A 7,367-nucleotide genomic window follows, 5' to 3' on the forward strand; every position below is an offset into this window, starting at 1 on the left:
ACCCATCTGAAGTGCACATCAGTACACCCAATGTAACTTGCAGATCAGGTTCCCATATGGCTTAATAACACAAACCTTCCATCTTGCAGCTACAGTTATGCATTACTACTTGAATTTCAGACTCTCCACTCCTTAATGGAAAGGGTTCTGTAAGAATTGGAATTTATATCTCTAAGGGTCCCACAGCAGCTGCATCAGCAGCATAGTACATAGCATACACCCATTGTTACGCTGCTGCAATCCAGGCAGGTGCAGGCTCCACTAGATGGCAGTAGAGTGGAAGCAGGACTACACCTATACAGAGCTGCCTGCAATGCAGCAGTATGGCTACCACCGGTGGCAGCAGAATAGTCAAACAAGCCAGGTCAAATCCTAGATGGTAGCAAAGAACCAAAGGAATAAGCAAACTCACAGTCAGAGACAATCCAGTGAGTCAGTAACGGTCAGGAGCGGATAAGCCAAAAGACAGAAGCAGGTCAGGATACTAGCCAAGTCAAAACCAGGGAGTCTGCACACTAACGGGAAACACGGAGTCAAGATGGGAATAGGGGAAAACAGATACACAATGTTAGGGCTAGCGGAACGCACCAAATAATAAGACTGATAGTGTACGGTGCGTTCGTAGCCCGGGGTCCACCGTGCAGAGATGGAACCTGCTGCTGAGTAATGACGGACTATATGGCGGTACTCATAAGTATACTCGCGTGGGTTAAACTTCACCCAACGTGAAGGAAGCGATCCTGTTGCATCACTGGATCGCGGTACCGCACATAGAAGGCGAGCAAGCAGTCAGCGAACTTAACCCCAACTAGGATTGAAGTCCGATTAGACCACTTGCTGACACAACACCGCAACAGGGTGTTAGGCAAATCTTATAATTAGAGCACCGAAGTGCGAACTGTGCCGTGCTGGCAGGCACCACTAAGCACCCAGACGTGGGTCAGGAAGCGCACTACTGTCGCGTGGCGCCGCACTGGCGGTCACAGCAATAGACGCTGATACGTGTGTGACACGATGAGTGATTTGTTGGGCGCTAGATAGCAGCCATACGAGCACCGCTTTAAGAGAATGGGGTTCCTGCCAGTCCATCACAGCCTGTAGTTTGGCAGGATCCATAGCCAATCCCTGGGCTGAGATGATGTAGCCTAGGAAAGGTAAGGACTCCTGCTCAAACATACATTTCTCCAACTTGGCATAGAGGGAGTTTGCCCGTAGGAGGTCGAAGACTTTGCAAACATCTCTCCGGTGGGAGTCAATATCTGGAGAGTAGATGAGAATATCATCCAGATAGACTACGACCGAGGTGGAAAGCATATCCCGGAAGATATCGTTCACAAAGTCTTGGAAAACGGCTGGGGCATTACAGAGCCCAAAGGGCATCACCAGACATTCATAGTGCCCATCCCTGGTGTTAAAAGCTGTCTTCCATTCGTCCCCCTCACGGATGCGAATCAGGTTGTAAGCACCCCGCAGATCTAATTTAGTAAATACCCTTGCTCCCCGAAGCCTATCGAACAGTTCAGATATCAAAGGCAAAGGGTATTTATTCTTAACGGTGATGGCGTTAAGACCCCTGTAGTCTATGCATGGACGCAATTCCCCACTCTTCTTCTGCACGAAGAAGAACCCTGCCCCAGCAGGTGACACTGACTTCCTGATGAACCCTCTTGCCAGATTTTCCTGGATGTACTGTGACATTGCCTCCGTCTCCGGGAGAGATAGCGGATAGACTCGACCCCGGGGAGGCTCAGCACCAGGCAAGAGGTCAATAGGACAGTCATAGGGGCGATGGGGCGGAAGGGTCTCCGCCGCCTTTTTGGAGAATACGTCTCCATATGACCAATACTGCTTGGGGAGAGAGGAAAGATCTGCGGGTACCTCAGTTGTAGCTACCTGAACGCACTCCCTCTGACACCTACCCCCACAAGATTCACCCCATTCCAGAATTCTGCCTGAGGACCACTCGATATGAGGAGAGTGGTACCGTAGCCAAGGTATTCCCAACAGGACTTCATCAATTCCCTCTGGAATGACGAGCAGGGAAATAATCTCCTGATGAGATGGCGACATGGACAGAGTAAAAGGGATGGTCTGGTGAGTTATCTGTGGGGGCAGAGTCGACCCATTCACCACTCGTACCGTTACAGGTTGAGCTAGCATAACCAGAGGTATTGCGTGGCGTTGGGCGAAGGCAGAAGACATAAAATTGCCCTCCACCCCAGAATCCACGCAGAGCTCTACCGAGTGGGAGAATGAGCCTATAGTAATTGTCCCCTTAAAGGACAATTTAGAGGCAAACGTCGCCGTGTCTAGTGTACCTCCACCTACGACCACTAGACGCTGATGTTTCCTCGACCGCTGAGGACATCTGGTGGCTAAATGTCCAGACTGCTGGCAAACATGACAGACCCTGAGTGCACAAGCGGTCCGGGACTTAGGTCCCGCTTGTGACACTTCCCTGGCCTCATGTGACTCAGGAACCAGGACCGGAGATTCCAGAGGTTTGGCGAAAGTAGGAGCCAGCCGAAACCTCTGCCTACACTGGGCTCGCTCTAACCTCCGCTCGTTAAAACGGAGGTCAATTCGAGTGGAGACTGTTATTAACTCCTCCAGTGTGGCAGGAATCTCCCTAGTGGCCAGAGCGTCCTTTACATGGTCAGCCAAGCCCCTCCAAAATATGGGGATAAGAGCTTTATCCGACCATTCCAGCTCAGATGCTAAAGTGCGGAATTGGACGGCAAAATGACTGACCAAGGACTCACCCTGAGTTAATGCCAGCAGTTGGAGCGCAGTGTCATGGGTGACTTGAGGTCCTAAAAAGACCTGTTTTAAAGAGCTCAAAAACAGAGGAGCACTCTGCACCACATGATCGCCACGCTCCCACAGCGGCGTAGCCCATTCCAACGCCCTGTCCGACAATAGAGACACAATAAATCCCACCTTAGCCCGCTCTGTGGGGAAACGTGCAGCCAGAAGCTCGAGATGAATAGAGCACTGACTCACGAATCCCCTACAAAATTTGCTATTACCAGAAAATTTTTCTGGCAGCGGGAGGCGAGAAAATGTCGGAACAGGGGTGGCAATGGACAAAGTTGCTGCAGCCACGCTGGCAGCCTGTACAGCAACTGCGGTAACATCCACAGCTGAGGTTGCGCTCTCGAGAGCCGCCAACCTACCCTCCAGCTGCTGTATATACCGCAGGGATTGCTGTTTGTCCGTCATCACTAGCCAGACCCTGGCGCTAGTGTAATGTTAGGGCTAGCGGAACGCACCAAATAATAAGACTGATAGTGTACGGTGCGTTCGTAGCCCGGGGTCCACCGTGCAGAGATGGAACCTGCTGCTGAGTAATGACGGACTATATGGCGGTACTCATAAGTATACTCGCGTGGGTTAAACTTCACCCAACGTGAAGGAAGCGATCCTGTTGCGTCACAGGATCGCGGTACCGCACATAGAAGGCGAGCAAGCAGTCAGCGAACTTAACCCCAACTAGGATTGAAGTCCGATTAGACCACTTGCTGACACAACACCGCAACAGGGTGTGTTAGGCAAATCTTATAATTAGAGCACCGAAGTGCGAACTGTGCCGTGCTGGCAGGCACCACTAAGCACCCAGACGTGGGTCAGGAAGCGCACTACTGGCGCGTGGCGCCGCACTGGCGGTCACAGCAATAGACGCTGATACGTGTGTGACACGTTGAGTGATTTGTCGGGCGCTAGATAGCAGCCATACTCCATACGCGAACAGCCATACAATAGGGTAGGGGTATTTAATGAACGACTTGCACTCACAACAAACACACGTATTCAATTGTACACTAGCGCATGGCCGTGCGGTCATGCGCAGTTTATATAATTGCAGGACAGGAAGTGGCCACAGAAACTTTGCCCTTCCAGGGCCTGCCAAGGGGACCAATGGAACGCGCTGCAGAGCCAGAGCACATGATCCTCGATCTCCAACGGGAGATCTTGCTCTGGGCATGCTCAGTGTGCGCAAACAAGTACTTAGTCCCAGGGAAGTCTGCTCGCCGCTGACCAGCACTGACTTTAATGGCAGGAGCTGAAGAAGCAGCAGTAACTCTCTGTACAGAGTGAGAGCGAGCAAGACACTGGGAGCGACGTCCCTGCTGAGCAGACTCCACTGCGGCTGGAGGAGAATGGGAGACCGCAGCGGAGACGGATCGAGATTCCCCCTGTGCAGCAGAGGAAACTCGACTCCTAACACACGGGTTCAGATAGCAATGCAGCAGGACAAATCAAAGCAATCAGAGTCAGCTACAGCAGCACTAGGCAAAAACTATAACTGGCATCGTCTGCAGGAAGCAGCAGCGATAAATAGCCAACCTGAATCCAGACAGAGGCTGAGAAAGGTTAACTCGTGACATGACCAGACCAGGAAAAAGGGAAAACAGGACTCAAAATCCGGTCTGGATCATGACACCCATTACGTGCAATTTTTATGATTTTAAGTAACGCAAATAATACCCAAGTGAATGCACTTAGCCGCTAATAAGAGTATACTGGTTAAAGAGTCAGTAATATATTGGTTTATTAAAATGTATGTATTTCTTAGGCTGTCAGAATCACTGCGGACTGTCCTACGACTGTAAATTTTGGCCATCTTGAGTTACTTCTTAGGAGTTTGTATAATTCTATAAAACTGTTGAGAAAGGTAATCAACAGAAAATCAAGAAGGAAGACTTACATAAGGACAAAGTCTTGCAACATCATATCCTGTAAATTAGGTTCCCCAGTAGCTTTAATGTGAGAGAGAGTGGATTCCGAATATCCTGTATTACCACAATGACCTCTACCATGGTATGAGTCAGAATGACTAGCTTGTAATAGTGGAAACGGTCACTTTTCTTGTTCTATGAGTAATACTTAAAGTGCATCTTTCCATCTCCTTCACATACTAAATGGAGTATTCTAATACCTAGATCTGAGTATGTGTACATAAAATGATAGCAGGGCTAGACTGGGATTTAAATGCAGCCGTGGCAGTCAAACTTAACAATAACGTTTTCCCTAGTTGAATTGTGAAAGACAGACCCCTTTTATCAGCTGGTCCAGAATACAGTTGCAGAACTACAGAACCTTGCGCTAAGAAGAATCATACTTTTAAATTATTACTCAATAAAAAAGATCATAAAAAAAACAAAATCCCCTGAAACGTTTGGGAGAAAACCTTCTTTGTGTTTTGATACCAATTAGGTCGTTGGAACAGATTGGAGTGGGCAGCGTGGTAGAGCGACCACTACACCCGACAGATTTGGTAGCAAAATTATAAGAGGAAGATGGACCATGCCTCATTTACATATCCAGCGGATTTTTAAACTATGACATCTTATAGCTAACTTATCAGTGATATCCACACATGGAGTAAACTGAGAACAGATATCTAATATAGAAGATAACTGTGATAAAATGTTATGAAATGGAGAACATTGCATTTTAGGAGCTAACCTAATTGACCATTGAAAGCATTTTACAGATTTTATTGCAATTTGATCGCAGTTCTGGGTTATGATACATGGTGAAACAATGTTTTACGTTTGTGTAAAATCTGTAATGCAAATCAAGTAAGATAATCAAGTGTATACAGTATATAGTTTTGCAATGTTCAAAGAAAAATACTGTCACCAGTCAGCGTATAACAATTCCCTGGAAGGATGAGTAGACATCCCATATTTAGAGCTACAATGGCTGATCGAACGGTGTTTGGTACTCTGATATTGATGAAAAAAAGATGTGGCACTAACCAGTTCGAATTAATGTGAAAAAGTCCTTTATTCCATTCCTTCCAGGTGGAGCCGTTGAAGCATTCTTATGCGAAACCGCCGTTGTCCACTTTGCCTGTCCCGGCATGCCTCTGTAACCTGCACATCATGTTTTACTCCTATCCCCAAGGTATGGAATAAAGGATTTTTTCACATTAATTCGAACTGGTGACTATATATAGTTTTGTCCTATAGTATTAGAGCGAAAAAGGGTTGACCAAAAACCTCATTGACTTTCCAAGGCACATCTGTATGTGAAATTCAAAAGAATAATATCACCTACTGCATTTTTCGAGCATCATTGAAGAAACCTGTCATGTTCCCAAACACTACAAACCTGAAGATAAAGGGTTTATCTGCATATTAATAGCTTAAAATACTGCCTGATACTTACTCAAAGTGCGGCTGCCAAGAGAGAATGAACTTTATTCCTCTTGGGAGCTGCCGACTTTCAGTCATAGAGGTGTGCACAGCGCCACAAGTCACTGCTCAGGTAACATTTAGAGAACTCAAGCAGTGGGAGATCTGCAGTATACATAACATAGGAGACATCACATAAGGGATACTGAGATTACTAATTTTACATCACATAGGAGACACTGAGACTGCTGATTATATATCACATGGGGACACTAAGACTGCAGTATATATCACATAGGAAACATCGGGGCTGGAGTATATACATCACAGGGGAAATGGGGGTCACGGTATATACATCACGCAAGATATGGGATTGCAGAATGAACATCCCTAGACACATCACGGTATAGACATCGCAGGCGATATGTGGCTGCAGTATAGACATCAGACATCAGTAGGCACTGCTCCTAATAGCCAGTTTCCTACACCACACTGATGAGGGGCAATACCCCGAAACAGCTGTCTGTGGATGGATACCATGTTTTGGCATAGGTGGTTTTCCTTTTGGATGCGGCCATTCCCGTAGTTGTTCCTTCCCGGTGAAAGACCTGGCTATTCAATGCTTGCGTTGAGAAACACGTGATGGTGTCTCTGCGGCTTTTCTACATGCATTTGCATATTTCCCATAAGGGATGGGAGCAGTGTTCTGGATCACTGCGTTGAGAAACACGTGATGGTGTCTCTGCGGTGTTGGATGGTTTGATCTCCCCGAAGTCATTCATCCTTATGTTTATAGTGTTTTCACTAGGCACTGCTCCTAATAGCCAGTTTCCTACTCCACACTGATGAGGGGCAAATACCCCGAAACAGCTGTCTGTGGATGGATACCATGTTTTGGCATAGGTGGTTTTCCTTTTGGATGCTGCCCTTCCCGTGGTTGTTCCTTCCTGGTGAAAGTCCTGGCTATTCATTGCTTGCATTGAGAAACACGTGATGGTGTCTCCGCGGATTTTCTACATGCATTTGCATATTTCCCATAAGGGATGGGAGCAGTGTTCTGGATCACTGCATTGAGAAACACGTGATGGTGTCTCCGCGGTGTTGGATGGTTTGATCTCTCCGAGGTCATTCATCCTTATGTTTATAGTCTTTTCACTAGGCACTGCTCATAATAGCCAGTTTCCTACTCCATACTGATGAGGGGCAAATACCCCGAAACAGCTG

The sequence above is a fragment of the Ranitomeya imitator genome, chromosome 5 (genome assembly GCF_032444005.1).
Source record: "Ranitomeya imitator isolate aRanImi1 chromosome 5, aRanImi1.pri, whole genome shotgun sequence".
NCBI classification, from domain to species: domain Eukaryota; kingdom Metazoa; phylum Chordata; class Amphibia; order Anura; family Dendrobatidae; genus Ranitomeya; species Ranitomeya imitator.